Source organism: Rhinoderma darwinii, assembly GCF_050947455.1.
Source record: "Rhinoderma darwinii isolate aRhiDar2 chromosome 4 unlocalized genomic scaffold, aRhiDar2.hap1 SUPER_4_unloc_3, whole genome shotgun sequence".
Taxonomy (NCBI): Eukaryota; Metazoa; Chordata; class Amphibia; order Anura; family Rhinodermatidae; genus Rhinoderma; species Rhinoderma darwinii.
In genome coordinates this window covers 153653-174045 of record NW_027461758.1, presented here as the reverse complement: position 1 = coordinate 174045, position 20393 = coordinate 153653, and the positions used below count along the sequence as shown (strand labels likewise).

Genomic DNA, 20393 nt, shown 5'->3' with positions numbered 1-20393 from the left:
CCTAGAGTTCTTAAAGAGCTTAGTTCAGTTATTTCTGTCCCCCTTTTCATAATATTTAGAGAGTCTCTCATGAGTGGTATAGTGCCAAGGGACTGGCGCAGGGCAAATGTGGTGCCTATTTTCAAAAAGGGCTCTAGGTCTTCGCCGGGTAATTATAGACCAGTAAGCTTAACATCCATCGTGGGGAGAATGTTTGAGGGGCTATTGAGGGACTATATACAGAATTATGTGACAATAAATAGTATTATAAGTAACAGCCAGCACGGTTTTACTAAGGACAGAAGTTGTCAAACTAACCTAATCTGTTTTTATGAAGAGGTAAGCAGAAGCCTAGACAGAGGGGCCGCTGTGGATATAGTGTTTATATGAGGGGTGAGCAGAAGCCTAGACAGAGGGGCCGCTGTAGATATAGTGTTTATATGAGGGGTAAGCAGAAGCCTAGACAGAGGGGCCGCTGTGGATATAGTGTTTATATGAGAGGTAAGCAGAAGCCTAGACAGAGGGGCCGCTGTGGATATAGTGTTTTTGGACTTTGCAAAGGCATTTGACACTGTCCCTCATAGACATCTAATGGGTAAATTAAGGACTATAGGTTTAGAAAGTATAGTTTGTAATTGGATTGAGAAGTGTCTCAAGGACCGAATCCAGAGAGTTGTGGTCAATGATTCCTACTCTGAATGGTCCCCGGTTATAAGTGGTGTACCCCAGGGTTCAGTGCTGGGACCACTATTATTCAACTTATTTATTAATGATATAGAGGATGGGATTAATAGCACTATTTCTATTTTTGCAGATGACACCAAGCTATGTAATATAGTTCAGTCTATGGAAGATGTTCATGAATTGCAGGCAGATTTAAACAAACTAAGTGTTTGGGCGTCCACTTGGCAAATGAAGTTTAATGTAGATAAATGTAAAGTTATGCATCTGGGTACGAAAAACCTGCAGCATCATATGTCCTAGGGGGAGCTACACTGGGGGAGTCAATTGTTGAGAAGGGTCTGGGTGTACTTGTAAATCATAAACTCAATAACAGCATGCAGTGTCAATCAGCTGCTTCAAAGGCCAGCAAAATATTGTCGTGTATCAAAAGAGGCCTGGACTCGCGGGACAGGGATGTAATATTACCACTTTACAAAGCATTAGTGAGGCCTCATCTAGAATATGCAGTTCAGTTCTGGGCTCCAGTTCATAGAAAGGATGCCCTGGAGTTGGAAAAAATACAAAGAAGAGCAACGAAGCTAATAAGGGGCATGGAGAATCTAAGTTATGAGGAAAGATTGAAAGAATTAAACCTATTTAGCCTTGAAAAAAGACGACTAAGGGGGGACATGATTAACTTATATAAATATATGAATGGCGCATACAAAAAATATGGTGAAATCCTGTTCCATGTAAAACCCCCTCAAAAAACAAGGGGGCACTCCCTCCGTCTGGAGAAAAAAAGGTTCAACCTGCAGAGGCGACAAGGCTTCTTTACCGTGAGAACTGTGAATCTATGGAATAGCCTACCGCAGGAGCCGTCACAGCAGGGACAGGAGACACCGCAGGAGCCGTCACAGCAGGGACAGTAGACACCGCAGGAGCCGTCACAGCAGGGACAGGAGACACCGCAGGAGCCATCACAGCAGGGACAGTAGACACCGCAGGAGCTGGTCGCAGCAGGGACAGTAGATGGCTTTACAAAAGGCTTAGATAATTTCCTAGAACAAAAAAATATTAACTGCTATGTGTAGAAATTTTTTACTTCCCCTTTCCCATCCCTTGGTTGAACTTGATGGACATGTGTCTTTTTTCAACCGTACAAACTATGTAACTATGTAACTATATAGTATGTTGGGTCCAGTATATAATAGTTGAGGGGTCTTATATAGTATGTTGGGTCCTGTATATAATAGTTGAGGGGTCATATATAGTATGGTAGGTCCAGTATATAATAGTTGAGGGATCTTTTATAGAATGTTTCGTCCTGTATATAAAATAGTTGAGGGGTTTTATATAGTATGTTGGGTCCAGTATATAATAGTTGAGGGATCTTATATAGTATGTTGGGTCCAGTATATAATAGTTGAGGGATCTTCTATAATATGTTGGGTCCAGTATATAATAGTTGAGGGATCTTATATAGTATGTTGGGTCCTGTATATAATAGTTGAGGGATCTTATATAGTATGTTGGGTCCAGTATATAATAGTTGAGAGATCTTATATAGTATGTCGGGTCCAGTATATAATAGTTGAGGGATCTTCATATAATATGTTGGGTCCAGTATATAATAGTTGAGGGGTCTTATATAGAATATTGGCTCCTGTATATAATAGTTGAGGGATCTTATATAGTATGTTGGGTCCTGTATATGATAGTTGACAGATCTTATATAATATGTTGGGTCCAGTATATATTCGTTGACGGGTCTTATATAGTATGTTGGGTCCAGTATATAATAGTTGAGGGATCTTTTATATAATGGTGGGTCCAGTACATAATAGTTGAGGGATCTTATATAGTATGGTAGGTCCAGTATAGAATAGTTGAGGGATCTTTATATAGTATGTTGGGTCCAGTATATAATAGTTGACGGATCTAATATAATATGGTGGGTCCAGTATATAATAGTTGACAGATCTTATATAGTATTTAAGGTACAGTATATAAAAGTTGAGGGATCTTATATAGTATGGTAGGTCCAGTATAGAATAGTTGAGGGATCTTTATATAGTATGTTGGGTCCAGTAGTAATAGTTGAGGGATCTTTATATAGTATGTTGGTTCCGGTATATAATAGTTGAGGGATCTTATATAGAATGTTGGGTCCTGTATATAATAGTTGATGGATCTTATATAGTATGGTGGGTACAGTATATAATAGTTGACAGATCTTATATAGTATGTTGGGTCCAGTATATAATAGTTGAGGGATCTTATATAGTATGGTGGGTCCAGTATATAATAGTTGAAGGATCTTATATAGTATGTTGGATACAGTGAGGGATCTTATATAGTATGGTAGGATCAGTATAGAATAGTTGACGGATCTTTATATAGAATGTTCGGTCCAGTATATAATAGTTGAGGGGTCTTATATAGTATGGTAGGTCCAGTATATAATAGTTGAGGGATCTTTTATGGAATGTTTCGTCCTGTATATAAAATAGTTGAGGGGTTTTATATAGTATGTTGGGTCCAGTATATAATAGTTGAGGGATCTTATATAGTATGTTGGGTCCAGTATATAATAGTTGAGGGATCTTCTATAATATGTTGGGTCCAGTATATAATAGTTGAGGGATCTTATATAGTATGTTGGGTCCTGTATATAATAGTTGAGGGATCTTATATAGTATGTCGGGTCCAGTATATAATAGTTGAGGGATCTTCATATAATATGTTGGGTCCAGTATATAATAGTTGAGGGGTCTTATATAGAATATTGGCTCCTGTATATAATAGTTGAGGGATCTTATATAGTATGTTGGGTCCTGTATATGATAGTTGACAGATCTTATATAATATGTTGGGTCCAGTATATATTCGTTGACGGGTCTTATATAGTATGTTGGATACAGTATATAATAGTTGAGGGATCTTATATAGTATGGTAGGATCAGTATAGAATAGTTGACAGATCTTTATATAGAATGTTCGGTCCAGTATATAATAGTTGAGGGATCTTATATAGTATGGTGGGTCCAGTATATAATAGTTGAGGGATCTTATATAGTATGTTGGATACAGTATATAATAGTTGAGGGATCTTATATAGTATGTACGGTACAGTATATAATAGTTGAGGGATATTATATAATATGTTGGGTCCAGTATATAATAGTTGTGGGATCTTATCTAGTATGGTGGGTCCAGTATATAATAGTTTACGGATCTTATCTAGTATGGTGGGTCCAGTATATAATAGTTGATGGGTCTTATATAGTATGTTGGGTCCAGTAAATAATAGTTGAGGGATCTTTTATAGTATGTTGGGTCCTGTATATGATAGTTGACAGATCTTATATAATATGTTGGGTCCAGTATATATTCGTTGATGGGTCTTATATAGTATGTTGGGTCCAGTATATAATAGTTGAGGGATCTTTTATAGAATGTTTCGTCCTGTGTATAATAGTTGAGGGGTATTATATAGTATGTTGGGTCCTGCATATGATAGTTGACAGATCTTATATAGTATGTTGGCTCCAGTAAATAATAGTTGAGGGATCTTTTATAGTATGTTGGGTCCTGTATATGATAGTTGACAGATCTTATAGAATATGTTGGGTCCAGTATATATTCGTTGAGGGGTCTTATATAGTATGTTGGGTCCAGTATATAATAGTTGAGGGATCTTTTATAGAATGTTTCGTCCTGTATATATTAGTTGAGGGGTATTATATAGTATGTTGGGTCCTGTATATGATAGTTGACAGATCTTATATAGTATGTAGGGTACAGTATATAATAGTTGAGGGATCTTATATAGTATGTTGGGTCCTGTATATAATAGTTGTGGGATCTTATATAGTATGGTGGGTTCTGTATATGATAGTTGACAGATCTTATATAATACGTTGGGTCCAGTATATATTTGTTGATGGGTCTTATATAGTATGTTGGGTCCAGTATATAATAGTTGAGGGATCTTTTATAGAATGGTGGGTCCTGTATATAATAGTTGAGGGATCTTATATAGTATGTTGGGTACAGTATATAATAGTTGAGGGATCTTATATAGTATGTTGGGTCCAGTAAATAATAGTTGAGGGATCTTATATAATATGTTGGGTCCAGTATATAACAGTTGAGGGGTCTTATATAGAATATTGGGTCCTGTATATAATAGTTGAGGGGTCATATATAGTATGTTGGGCCCAGTATATAATAGTTGAGGGATCTTATATAGTATGGTAGGTCCAGTATATAATAGTTGAGGGGTCTTATATAGTATGGTGGGTCCAGTATATAATAGTTGAGGGATCTTATATAGTATGGTGGGTCCAGTATATAATAGTTGAGGGGTCTTATATAGTATGTAGGGTCCAGTATATAATAGTTGAGGTGTCATATATAGTATGGTAGGTCCAGTATATAATAGTTGAGGGGTCTTATATAGTATGTTGGGTCCAGTATATAATAGTTGAGGGATCTTATATAGTATGTTGGGTACAGTATATAATAGTTGAGGGATCTTATATAGTATGTTGGGTCCAGTAAATAATAGTTGAGGGATCTTATATAATATGTTGGGTCCAGTATATAACAGTTGAGGGGTCTTATATAGAATATTGGGTCCTGTATATAATAGTTGAGGGATCTTATATAGTATGGTAGGTCCAGTATATAATAGTTGAGGGGTCTTATATAGTATGGTGGGTCCAGTATATAATAGTTGAGGGATCTTATATAGTATGGTGGGTCCAGTATATAATAGTTGAGGGGTCTTATATAGTATGTAGGGTCCAGTAAATAATAGTTGAGGGATCTTATATAGTATGTAGGGTCCAGTATATAATAGTTGAGGGGTCTTATATAGTATGTAGGGTCCAGTATATAATAGTTGAGGGGTCTTATATAGTATGTTGGGTCCAGTATATAATAAATGGCACAATTTTATTTCACTTTTCTTGTAGCTTTTTCACTGCAAGTTTCAACATTGTGTCCAACCTCAAGACTCCAGAGCAAAGAGCCAGGTGACATGACCACTACCCTCATCGTCTCATCTATCATCCTTCTGACACTTTTCTGTTATTACACGTGGCAGCTAAGGTCAAATCACTGTCTTGATGACTCCATAGTCTACGGGGCATCATGGGTGTAGCTATAACTGCTATAGGGCCCAGAGGTGGAGGGGCCACTCCGTTGTAAGGAGATTGTTCTATTTTGTGGGGTAGAACCAGGTAGTGGCTTTCTGTTTTCCAGCACTTCTATGTGGGACCTCTGATATATGTGGCGCTATTATCTATACCTTGTAATTATTGCTTCTTATGCTGCGGTTTCTGATTCCTGTCACTAGGTTGTGGTGGCCCATCTTCATTTTTTATAGGGCCCTATGAATTTTAGTTACGCCGTCACAAGACACCATCGTTTTAAAGATTCCATATCTGGAAGGCTTCATAGCCTCCATGATATCAGTCTCAGACTCCATAGCCTCCATGATACCAGTCCGACTTCATAACCTTCACTGTACCACTCTCACACTTCATAGCCTCCATTATACCAGTCATAGTATCCATGTCGTGCAGTGTTATATATTGTGCAGTCTTGTATGTCGGGCAGTCTTGTATGTCGGGCAGTCTTGTATGTCGGGCAGTCTTGTCTGTCGGGCAGTCTTGTCTGTCGGGCAGTCTTGTATGTCGGGCAGTCTTGTATGTCGGGCAGTCTTGAATGTCGGGCAGTCTTGTATGTCGGGCAGTCTTGTATGTCGGGCAGTCTTGTATGTCGGGCAGTCTTGTATGTCGGGCAGTCTTGTATGTCGGGCAGTCTTGTATGTCGTGCAGTGTTGTATGTCGGGCAGTCTTGTCTGTCGGGCAGTCTTGTCTGTCGGGCAGTCTTGTCTGTCGGGCAGTCTTGTCTGTCGGGCAGTCTTGTATGTCGGGCAGTCTTGAATGTCGGGCAGTCTTGTATGTCGGGCAGTCTTGTATGTCGTGCAGTGTTGTATGTCGGGCAGTCTTGTCTGTCGGGCAGTCTTGTCTGTCGGGCAGTCTTGTATGTCGGGCAGTCTTGAATGTCGGGCAGTCTTGAATGTCGGGCAGTCTTGAATGTCGGGCAGTCTTGTATGTCGGGCAGTCTTGTATGTCGGGCAGTCTTGTATGTTGGGCAGTCTTGTATGTCGGGCAGTCTTGCATGTCGGGCAGTGTTGTGTTATATGTTGTGCAGGGTTGTAGGTTTTGTAGTGTTATATGTTGTGTAGTGTCTTCTGTTGTATATTTTTAGATCTACATTTATATGAATCTTTGTCTTTGGTTGTTTAGTGCCTGCAGCCATCCCCCTGGTGCCCTCCATTACTACACCCCCGGAGGATGAGGAGGATTATGGGTTCAGTAGTGCCCCCCCACTGCCTCTGGTGACATTTCACGGTAAGGACGTTCTTGTGTAAGTTCAGGGAATATGTATTTGTAGTTGGTGACGTCACCATCAATAGACGTCATTACACGAAGGCTCAGCTGAGGATCCTGGGAGTAAGACCAGGCTCTGTACACAGGGTTATTACTCGTCCAGCACAGTCACACTCCATGTCTTATGTCACCACCATTGATGAGTGTGCGGCCCTGATCTCCTGTCGAGTCACAGACATGTGGTGACATATATGACGCTGCACGTCACCATCAATAGACTTCATTACACTAAGGCTCAGCTGAGGATCCTGGGAGTAAGACCAGGCTCTGTACACAGGGTTATTACTCGACCAGCACCGTCACACTCCATGTCTTATGTCACCACCATTGATGACTGTGCGGCCCTGATCTCCTGTAGAGTCACAGTCATGTGGTGACATATATGACGCTGCACGTCACCATCAATAGACTTCATTACACTAAGGCTCAGCTGAGGATGCTGGGAGTAAGACCAGGCTCTGTCCACAGCGTTATTACTCGTCCAGCACAGTCACACTCCATGTCTTATGTCACCACCATTGATGAGTGTGCGGCCCTGATCTCCTGTAGAGTCACAGTCATGTGGTGACATATATGACGCTGCACGTCACCATCAATAGACTTCATTACACAGATGCTCAGCTTAGGATCCTGGGAGTAAGACCAGGCTCTGTCCACAGGGTTATTACTCGTCCAGCACAGTCACACTCCATGTCTTATGTCACCACCATTGAGGACTGTGCGGCCCTGATCTCCTGTAGAGTCACAGTCATGTGGTGACATATATGACGCTGGACGTCACCATCAATAGACTTCATTACACGAAGGCTCAGCTGAGGATCCTGGGAGTAAGACCAGGCTCTGTACACAGGGTTATTACTCGTCCAGCACAGTCACACTCCATGTCTTATGTCACCACCATTGATGAGCGTGCGGCCCTGATCTCCTGTAGAGTCACAGTCATGTGGTGACATATATGATGCTGCACGTCACCATCAATAGACTTCATTACACTAAGGCTCAGTTGAGGATCCTGGGAGTAAGACCAGGCTCTGTACACAGGGTTATTACTCGTCCAGCACAGTCACACTCCATGTCTTATGTCACCACCATTGATGACTGTGCAGCCCTGATCTCCTGTAGAGTCACAGTCATGTGGTGACATATATGACGCTGGACGTCACCATCAATAGACTTCATTACACGGAGGCTCAGCTGAGGATCCTGGGAGTAAGACCAGGCTCTGTACACAGGGTTATTACTCGTCCAGCAGAGTCACACTCCATGTCTTATGTCACCACCATTGATGACTGTGCGGCCCTGATCTCCTGTAGAGTCACAGTCACGTGGTGACATATATGACGCTGCACGTTCTCCATCAATAGACTTCATTACACTAAGGCTCAGCTGAGGATCCTGGGAGTAAGACCAGGCTCTGTCCACAGGGTTATTACTCGTCCAGCACAGTCACACTCCATGTCTTATGTCACCACCATTGATGAGTGTGCGGCCCTGATCTCCAGTAGAGTCACAGTCATGTGGTGACATATATGACGCTGCACGTCACCATCAATAGACTTCATTACACAGATGCTCAGCTTAGGATCCTGGGAGTAAGACCAGGCTCTGTACACAGGGTTATTACTCGTCCAGCACAGTCACACTCCATGTCTTATGTCACCACCATTGATGAGTGTGCGGCCCTGATCTCCTGTAGAGTCACAGTCATGTGGTCACATATATGACGCTGGACGTCACCATCAATAGACTTCATTACACGGAGGCTCAGCTGAGGATCCTGGGAGTAAGACCAGGCTCTGTACACAGGGTTATTACTCGTCCAGCACAGTCACACTCCATGTCTTATGTCACCACCATTGATCACTGTGCGGCCCTGATCTCCAGTAGAGTCACAGTCATGTGGTGACATATATGACGCTGCACGTTCTCCATCAATAGACTTCATTACACTAAGGCTCAGCTGAGGATGCTGGGAGTAAGACCAGGCTCTGTACACAGGGTTATTACTCGTCCAGCACAGTCACACTTCATGTCTTATGTCACCACCATTGATGACTGTGCGGCCCTGATCTCCTGTAGAGTCACAGTCATGTGGTGACATATATGACGCTGCACGTCACCATCAATAGACTTCATTACACTAAGGCTCAGCTGAGGATGCTGGGAGTAAGACCAGGCTCTGTACACAGGGTTATTACTCGACCAGCACCGTCACACTCCATGTCTTATGTCACCACCATTGATGACTGTGCGGCCCTGATCTCCTGTAGAGTCACAGTCATGTGGTGACATATATGACGCTGGACGTCACCATCAATAGACTTCATTACACTAAGGCTCAGCGGAGGATCCTGGGAGTAAGACCAGGCTCTGTACACAGGGTTATTACTCGTCCAGCACAGTCACACTCCATGTCTTATGTCACCACCATTGAGGACTGTGCGGCCATGATCTCCTGTAGAGTCACAGTCATGTGGTGACATATATGACGCTGCACGTTCACCATCAATAGACTTCATTACACTAAGGCTCAGCTGAGGATCCTGGGAGTAAGACCAGGCTCTGTACACAGGGTTATTACTCGTCCAGCAGTCACACTCGATGTCTTATGTCACCACCATTGATGACTGTGCAGCCCTGATCTCCTGTAGAGTCACAGTCATGTGGTGACATATATGACGCTGCACGTTCTCCATCAATAGACTTCATTACACTAAGGCTCAGCTGAGGATGCTGGGAGTAAGACCAGGCTCTGTACACAGGGTTATTACTCGTCCAGCACAGTCACACTCCATGTCTTATGTCACCACCATTGATGAGTGTGCGGCCCTGATCTCCTGTAGAGTCACAGTCATGTGGTGACATATATGACGCTGCACGTTCACCATCAATAGACTTCATTACACTAAGGCTCAGCTGAGGATCCTGGGAGTAAGACCAGGCTCTGTACACAGGGTTATTACTCGTCCAGCACAGTCACACTCGATGTCTTATGTCACCACCATTGATCACTGTGCAGACCTGATCTCCTGTAGAGTCACAGTCATGTGGTGACATATATGACGCCACACGTTCTCCATCAATAGACTTCATTACACTAAGGCTCAGCTGAGGATCCTGGGAGTAAGACCAGGCTCTGTCCACAGGGTTATTACTCGTCCAGCACAGTCACACTCGATGTCTTATGTCACCACCATTGATGAGCGTGCGGCCCTGATCTCCTGTAGAGTCACAGTCATGTGGTGACATATATGACGCTGCATGTCACCATCAATAGACTTCATTACACTAAGGCTCAGCTGAGGATCCTGGGAGTAAGACCAGGCTCTGTACACAGGGTTATTACTCGTCCAGCACAGTCACACTCGATGTCTTATGTCACCACCATTGATCACTGTGCAGCCCTGATCTCCTGTAGAGTCACAGTCATGTGGTGACATATATGACGCCACACGTTCTCCATCAATAGACTTCATTACACTAAGGCTCAGCTGAGGATCCTGGGAGTAAGACCAGGCTCTGTACACAGGGTTATTACTCGTCCAGCACAGTCACACTCCATGTCTTATGTCACCACCATTGATCACTGTGCAGACCTGATCTCCTGTAGAGTCACAGTCATGTGGTGACATATATGACGCTGCACGTCACCATCAATAGACTTCATTACACTAAGGCTCAGCTGAGGATCCTGGGAGTAAGACCAGGCTCTGTACACAGGGTTATTACTCGTCCAGCACAGTCACACTCGATGTCTTATGTCACCACCATTGATCACTGTGCAGACCTGATCTCCTGTAGAGTCACAGTCATGTGGTGACATATATGACGCTGCACGTTCTCCATCAATAGACTTCATTACACTAAGGCTCAGCTGAGGATCCTGGGAGTAAGACCAGGCTCTGTACACAGGGTTACTACTCGTCCAGCACAGTCACACTCCATGTCTTATGTCACCACCATTGAGGACTGTGCGGCCCTGATCTCCTGTAGAGTCACAGTCATGTGGTGACATATATGACGCTGCACGTCACCATCAATAGACTTCATTACACTAAGGCTCAGCTGAGGATGCTGGGAGTAAGACCAGGCTCTGTACACAGGGTTATTACTCGACCAGCACCGTCACACTCCATGTCTTATGTCACCACCATTGATGACTGTGCGGCCCTGATCTCCTGTAGAGTCACAGTCATGTGGTGACATATATGACGCTGGACGTCACCATCAATAGACTTCATTACACTAAGGCTCAGCGGAGGATCCTGGGAGTAAGACCAGGCTCTGTACACAGGGTTATTACTCGTCCAGCACAGTCACACTCCATGTCTTATGTCACCACCATTGATGAGTGTGCGGCCCTGATCTCCTGTAGAGTCACAGTCATGTGGTGACATATATGACGCTGCACGTTCACCATCAATAGACTTCATTACACTAAGGCTCAGCTGAGGATCCTGGGAGTAAGACCAGGCTCTGTACACAGGGTTATTACTCGTCCAGCACAGTCACACTCGATGTCTTATGTCACCACCATTGATCACTGTGCAGACCTGATCTCCTGTAGAGTCACAGTCATGTGGTGACATATATGACGCTGCACGTTCTCCATCAATAGACTTCATTACACTAAGGCTCAGCTGAGGATCCTGGGAGTAAGACCAGGCTCTGTACACAGGGTTACTACTCGTCCAGCACAGTCACACTCCATGTCTTATGTCACCACCATTGAGGACTGTGCGGCCCTGATCTCCTGTAGAGTCACAGTCATGTGGTGACATATATGACGCTGCATGTCACCATCAATAGACGTCATTACACTAAGGCTCAGCTGAGGATCCTGGGAGTAAGACCAGGCTCTGTACACAGGGTTATTACTCGTCCAGCAGTCACACTCCATGTCTTATGTCACCACCATTGATGAGTGTGCGGCCCTGATCTCCAGTAGAGTCACAGTCATGTGGTGACATATATGACGCTGGACGTCACCATCAATAGACTTCATTACACGAAGGCTCAGCAGAGGATCCTGGGAGTAAGACCAGGCTCTGTACACAGGGTTATTACTCGTCCAGCACAGTCACGCTCCATGTCTTATGTCACCACCATTGATGACTGTGCGGCCCTGATCTCCTGTAGAGTCACAGTCATGTGGTGACATATATGACGCTGCACGTTCACCATCAATAGACTTCATTACACTAAGGCTCAGCTGAGGATCCTGGGAGTAAGACCAGGCTCTGTACACAGGGTTATTACTCGTCCAGCACAGTCACACTCCATGTCTTATGTCACCACCATTGATGACTGTGCGGCCCTGATCTCCTGTAGAGTCACAGTCATGTGGTGACATATATGACGCTGCACGTTCACCATCAATAGACTTCATTACACTAAGGCTCAGCTGAGGATCCTGGGAGTAAGACCAGGCTCTGTACACAGGGTTATTACTCGTCCAGCACAGTCACACTTCATGTCTTATGTCACCACCATTGATGACTGTGCGGCCCTGATCTCCTGTAGAGTCACAGTCATGTGGTGACATATATGACGCTGCACGTTCACCATCAATAGACTTCATTACACGGAGGCTCAGCTGAGGATGCTGGGAGTAAGACCAGGCTCTGTCCACAGGGTTATTACTCGTCCAGCACAGTCACACTCCATGGTCTTATGTCACCACCATTGATCACTGTGCAGCCCTGATCTCCTGTAGAGTCACAGTCATGTGGTGACATATATGACGCTGCACGTCACCATCAATAGACTTCATTACACTAAGGCTCAGCTGAGGATCCTGGGAGTAAGACCAGGCTCTGTCCACAGGGTTATTACTCGTCCAGCACAGTCACACTCCATGTCTTATGTCACCACCATTGAGGACTGTGCGGCCCTGATCTCCTGTAGAGTCACAGTCATGTGGTGACATATATGACGCTGCACGTTCTCCATCAATAGACTTCATTACACTAAGGCTCAGCTGAGGATGCTGGGAGTAAGACCAGGCTCTGTCCACAGGGTTATTACTCGTCCAGCACAGTCACACTCCATGTCTTATGTCACCACCATTGATGAGCGTGCGGCCCTGTTCTCCTGTAGAGTCACAGTCATGTGGTGACATATATGACGCTGCATGTCACCATCAATAGACGTCATTACACTAAGGCTCAGCTGAGGATCCTGGGAGTAAGACCAGGCTCTGTACACAGGGTTATTACTCGTCCAGCACAGTCACACTCCATGTCTTATGTCACCACCATTGAGGACTGTGCGGCCCTGATCTCCTGTAGAGTCACAGTCATGTGGTGACATATATGACGCTGCACGTCACCATCAATAGACTTCATTACACTAAGGCTCAGCTGAGGATCCTGGGAGTAAGACCAGGCTCTGTCCACAGGGTTATTACTCGTCCAGCACAGTCACACTCCATGTCTTATGTCACCACCATTGAGGACTGTGCGGCCCTGATCTCCTGTAGAGTCACAGTCATGTGGTGACATATATGACGCTGCACGTTCTCCATCAATAGACTTCATTACACTAAGGCTCAGCTGAGGATGCTGGGAGTAAGACCAGGCTCTGTCCACAGGGTTATTACTCGTCCAGCACAGTCACACTCCATGTCTTATGTCACCACCATTGATGAGCGTGCGGCCCTGATCTCCTGTAGAGTCACAGTCATGTGGTGACATATATGACGCTGCACGTCACCATCAATAGACTTCATTACACTAAGGCTCAGCTGAGGATCCTGGGAGTAAGACCAGGCTCTGTCCACAGGGTTATTACTCGTCCAGCACAGTCACACTCCATGTCTTATGTCACCACCATTGAGGACTGTGCGGCCCTGATCTCCTGTAGAGTCACAGTCATGTGGTGACATATATGACGCTGCACGTTCTCCATCAATAGACTTCATTACACTAAGGCTCAGCTGAGGATCCTGGGAGTAAGACCAGGCTCTGTACACAGGGTTATTACTCGTCCAGCACAGTCACACTCCATGTCTTATGTCACCACCATTGAGGACTGTGCGGCCCTGATCTCCTGTAGAGTCACAGTCATGTGGTGACATATATGACGCTGCACGTCACCATCAATAGACTTCATTACACTAAGGCTCAGCTGAGGATCCTGGGAGTAAGACCAGGCTCTGTCCACAGGGTTATTACTCGTCCAGCACAGTCACACTCCATGTCTTATGTCACCACCATTGAGGACTGTGCGGCCCTGATCTCCTGTAGAGTCACAGTCATGTGGTGACATATATGACGCTGCACGTTCTCCATCAATAGACTTCATTACACTAAGGCTCAGCTGAGGATGCTGGGAGTAAGACCAGGCTCTGTCCACAGGGTTATTACTCGTCCAGCACAGTCACACTCCATGTCTTATGTCACCACCATTGATGAGCGTGCGGCCCTGATCTCCTGTAGAGTCACAGACATGTGGTGACATATATGACGCTGCATGTCACCATCAATAGACTTCATTACACGGAGGCTCAGCTGAGGATGCTGGGAGTAAGACCAGGCTCTGTACACAGGGTTATTACTCGTCCAGCACAGTCACACTCCATGTCTTATGTCACCACCATTGAGGACTGTGCGGCCCTGATCTCCTGTAGAGTCACAGTCATGTGGTGACATATATGACGCTGCACGTTCTCCATCAATAGACTTCATTACACTAAGGCTCAGCTGAGGATGCTGGGAGTAAGACCAGGCCCTGTACACAGGGTTATTACTCGTCCAGCACAGTCACACTCCATGTCTTATGTCACCACCATTGATGAGCGTGCGGCCCTGATCTCCTGTAGAGTCACAGTCATGTGGTGACATATATGACGCTGCACGTCACCATCAATAGACTTCATTACACTAAGGCTCAGCTGAGGATCCTGGGAGTAAGACCAGGCTCTGTCCACAGGGTTATTACTCGTCCAGCACAGTCACACTCCATGTCTTATGTCACCACCATTGAGGACTGTGCGGCCCTGATCTCCTGTAGAGTCACAGTCATGTGGTGACATATATGACGCTGCACGTTCTCCATCAATAGACTTCATTACACTAAGGCTCAGCTGAGGATCCTGGGAGTAAGACCAGGCTCTGTACACAGGGTTATTACTCGTCCAGCACAGTCACACTCCATGTCTTATGTCACCACCATTGAGGACTGTGCGGCCCTGATCTCCTGTAGAGTCACAGTCATGTGGTGACATATATGACGCTGCACGTCACCATCAATAGACTTCATTACACTAAGGCTCAGCTGAGGATCCTGGGAGTAAGACCAGGCTCTGTCCACAGGGTTATTACTCGTCCAGCACAGTCACACTCCATGTCTTATGTCACCACCATTGAGGACTGTGCGGCCCTGATCTCCTGTAGAGTCACAGTCATGTGGTGACATATATGACGCTGCACGTTCTCCATCAATAGACTTCATTACACTAAGGCTCAGCTGAGGATGCTGGGAGTAAGACCAGGCTCTGTCCACAGGGTTATTACTCGTCCAGCACAGTCACACTCCATGTCTTATGTCACCACCATTGATGAGCGTGCGGCCCTGATCTCCTGTAGAGTCACAGACATGTGGTGACATATATGACGCTGCATGTCACCATCAATAGACTTCATTACACGGAGGCTCAGCTGAGGATGCTGGGAGTAAGACCAGGCTCTGTACACAGGGTTATTACTCGTCCAGCACAGTCACACTCCATGGTCTTATGTCACCACCATTGATGACTGTGCGGCCCTGATCTCCTGTAGAGTCACAGTCATGTGGTGACATATATGACGCTGCATGTCACCATCAATAGACGTCATTACACTAAGGCTCAGCTGAGGATGCTGGGAGTAAGACCAGGCTCTGTCCACAGGGTTATTACTCGTCCAGCACAGTCACACTCCATGTCTTATGTCACCACCATTGATGAGCGTGCGGCCCTGTTCTCCTGTAGAGTCACAGTCATGTGGTGACATATATGACGCTGCATGTCACCATCAATAGACTTCATTACACTAAGGCTCAGCTGAGGATCCTGGGAGTAAGACCAGGCTCTGTACACAGGGTTATTACTCGTCCAGCACAGTCACACTCCATGTCTTATGTCACCACCATTGATGAGCGTGCGGCCCTGATCTCCTGTAGAGTCACAGTCATGTGGTGACATATATGATGCTGCACGTCACCATCAATAGACTTCATTACACTAAGGCTCAGCTGAGGATCCTGGGAGTAAGACCAGGCTCTGTACACAGGGTTATTACTCGTCCAGAACAGTCACACTCCATGTCTTATGTCACCACCATTGATGACTGTGCGGCCCTGATCTCCTGTAGAGTCACAGTCATGTGGTGACATATATGACGCTGCACGTCACCATCAATAGACTTCATTACACGGAGGCTCAGCTGAGGATCCTGGGAGTAAGACCAGGCTCTGTACACAGGGTTATTACTCGTCAAGCACAGTCACACTCCATGTCTTATGTCACCACCATTAATGAGTGTGCGGCCCTGATCTCCTGTAGAGTCACAGTCATGTGGTGACATATATGATGCTGCACGTCACCATCAATAGACTTCATTACACGGAGGCTCAGCTGAGGATGCTGGGAGTAAGACCAGGCTCTATACACAGGGTTATTACTCGTCCAGCACAGTCACACTCCATGTCTTATGTCTCCACCATTGATGACTGTGCAGCCCTGATCTCCAGTAGAGTCACAGTCATGTGGTGACATATATGACGCTGCACGTCACCATCAATAGACTTCATTACACGGAGGCTCAGCTGAGGATCCTGGGAGTAAGACCAGGCTCTGTACACAGGGTTATTACTCATCCAGCACAGTCACACTCCATGGTCTTATGTCACCACCATTGATGACTGTGCGGCCCTGATCTCCTGTAGAGTCACAGACATGTGGTGACATATATGACGCTGCACGTCACCATCAATAGACTTCATTACACTAAGGCTCAGCTGAGGATGCTGGGAGTAAGACCAGGCTCTGTACACAGGGTTATTACTCGTCCAGCACAGTCACACTCGATGTCTTATGTCACCACCATTGATGAGCGTGCGGCCCTGATCTCCTGTAGAGTCACAGTCATGTGGTCACATATATGACGCTGCACGTCACCATCAATAGACTTCATTACACTAAGGCTCAGCTGAGGATGCTGGGAGTAAGACCAGGCTCTGTACACAGGGTTATTACTCGACCAGCACCGTCACACTCCATGTCTTATGTCACCACCATTGATGACTGTGCGGCCCTGATCTCCTGTAGAGTCACAGTCATGTGGTGACATATATGACGCTGCACGTTCTCCATCAATAGACTTCATTACACTAAGGCTCAGCTGAGGATGCTGGGAGTAAGACCAGGCTCTGTACACAGGGTTATTACTCGACCAGCACCGTCACACTCCATGTCTTATGTCACCACCATTGATGACTGTGCGGCCCTGATCTCCTGTAGAGTCACAGTCATGTGGTGACATATATGACGCTGGACGTCACCATCAATAGACTTCATTACACTAAGGCTCAGCGGAGGATCCTGGGAGTAAGACCAGGCTCTGTACACAGGGTTATTACTCGTCCAGCACAGTCACACTCCATGTCTTATGTCACCACCATTGAGGACTGTGCGGCCCTGATCTCCTGTAGAGTCACAGTCATGTGGTGACATATATGACGCTGCACGTTCTCCATCAATAGACTTCATTACACTAAGGCTCAGCTGAGGATCCTGGGAGTAAGACCAGGCTCTGTACACAGGGTTATTACTCGTCCAGCACAGTCACACTCCATGTCTTATGTCACCACCATTGATGACTGTGCGGCCCTGATCTCCTGTAGAGTCACAGTCATGTGGTGACATATATGACGCTGCACGTTCACCATCAATAGACTTCATTACACTAAGGCTCAGCGGAGGATCCTGGGAGTAAGACCAGGCTCTGTACACAGGGTTATTACTCGTCCAGCACAGTCACACTCGATGTCTTATGTCACCACCATTGATCACTGTGCAGACCTGATCTCCTGTAGAGTCACAGTCATGTGGTGACATATATGACGCTGCACGTTCTCCATCAATAGACTTCATTACACTAAGGCTCAGCTGAGGATCCTGGGAGTAAGACCAGGCTCTGTACACAGGGTTACTACTCGTCCAGCACAGTCACACTCCATGTCTTATGTCACCACCATTGAGGACTGTGCGGCCCTGATCTCCTGTAGAGTCACAGTCATGTGGTGACATATATGACGCCACACGTTCTCCATCAATAGACTTCATTACACTAAGGCTCAGCTGAGGATCCTGGGAGTAAGACCAGGCTCTGTACAAAGGGTTATTACTCGTCCAGCAGTCACACTCCATGTCTTATGTCACCACCATTGATGAGTGTGCGGCCCTGATCTCCAGTAGAGTCACAGTCATGTGGTGACATATATGACGCTGGACGTCACCATCAATAGACTTCATTACACGAAGGCTCAGCTGAGGATCCTGGGAGTAAGACCAGGCTCTGTACACAGGGTTATTACTCGTCCAGCACAGTCACACTCCATGTCTTATGTTACCACCATTGATGACTGTGCAGCCCTGATCTCCTGTAGAGTCACAGTCATGTGGTGACATATATGACGCTGCACGTCACCATCAATAGACTTCATTACACGGAGGCTCAGCTGAGGATCCTGGGAGTAAGACCAGGCTCTGTACACAGGGTTATTACTCGTCCAGCACAGTCACACTCCATGTCTTATGTTACCACCATTGATGACTGTGCAGCCCTGATCTCCTGTAGAGTCACAGTCATGTGGTGACATATATGACGCTGCACGTCACCATCAATAGACTTCATTACACTAAGGCTCAGCTGAGGATGCTGGGAGTAAGACCAGGCTCTGTACACAGGGTTATTACTCGTCCAGCACAGTCACACTCCATGTCTTATGTTACCATCATTGATGACTGTGCAGCCCTGATCTCCTGTAGAGTCACAGTCATGTGGTGACATATATGACGCTGCACGTCACCATCAATAGACTTCATTACACGGAGGCTCAGCTGAGGATCCTGGGAGTAAGACCAGGCTCTGTACACAGGGTTATTACTCGTCCAGCACAGTCACACTCGATGTCTTATGTCACCACCATTGATGAGCGTGCGGCCCTGATCTCCTGTAGAGTCACAGTCATGTGGTGACATATATGACGCTGCACGTTCACCATCAATAGACTTCATTACACTAAGGCTCAGCTGAGGATCCTGGGAGTAAGACCAGGCTCTGTACACAGGGTTATTACTCGTCCAGCACAGTCACACTCCATGTCTTATGTCACCACCATTGATGACTGTGCGGCCCTGATCTCCTGTAGAGTCACAGTCATGTGGTGACATATATGACGCTGCACGTTCACCATCAATAGACTTCATTACACGGAGGCTCAGCTGAGGATGCTGGGAGTAAGACCAGGCTCTGTACACAGGGTTATTACTCGTCCAGCACAGTCACACTCCATGTCTTATGTCACCACCATTGATGACTGTGCGGCCCTGATCTCCTGTAGAGTCACAGTCATGTGGTGACATATATGACGCTGGACGTCACCATCAATAGACTTCATTACACGGAGGCTCAGCTGAGGATGCTGGGAGTAAGACCAGGCTCTGTACACAGGGTTATTACTCGTCCAGCACAGTCACACTCCATGTCTTATGTCACCACCATTGATGACTGTGCGGCCCTGATCTCCTGTAGAGTCACAGTCATGTGGTGACATATATGACGCTGCACGTTCACCATCAATAGACTTCATTACACTAAGGCTCAGCGGAGGATCCTGGGAGTAAGACCAGGCTCTGTACACAGGGTTATTACTCGTCCAGCACAGTCACACTCCATGTCTTATGTCACCACCATTGATGAGCGTGCGGCCCTGATCTCCTGTAGAGTCACAGTCACGTGGTGACATATATGACCCTGCACGTCACCATCAATAGACGTCATTACACGGAGGCTCAGCTGAGGATCCTGGGAGTAAGACCAGGCTCTGTCCACAGGGTTATTACTCGTCCAGCACAGTCACACTCCATGTCTTATGTCACCACCATTGATGAGCGTGCGGCCCTGTTCTCCTGTAGAGTCACAGTCATGTGGTGACATATATGACGCTGCATGTCACCATCAATAGACGTCATTACACTAAGGCTCAGCTGAGGATCCTGGGAGTAAGACCAGGCTCTGT

General features: G+C 45.9%; 1 long non-coding RNA gene across 1 annotated transcript in view; it reads left to right on the top strand.

Annotated features, from left to right (window-relative positions):
• Positions 1-5621: 5621 nt before the first annotated feature.
• Positions 5622-20393, top strand: part of LOC142684068 (uncharacterized) — a 38580-nt gene continuing 23808 nt past the window's right edge. The window contains exons 1-2 of the long non-coding RNA XR_012853979.1: positions 5622-5684; positions 6966-7070. This is a non-coding gene — a long non-coding RNA (uncharacterized LOC142684068). The remainder of the gene's footprint in view (positions 5685-6965; positions 7071-20393) is intronic.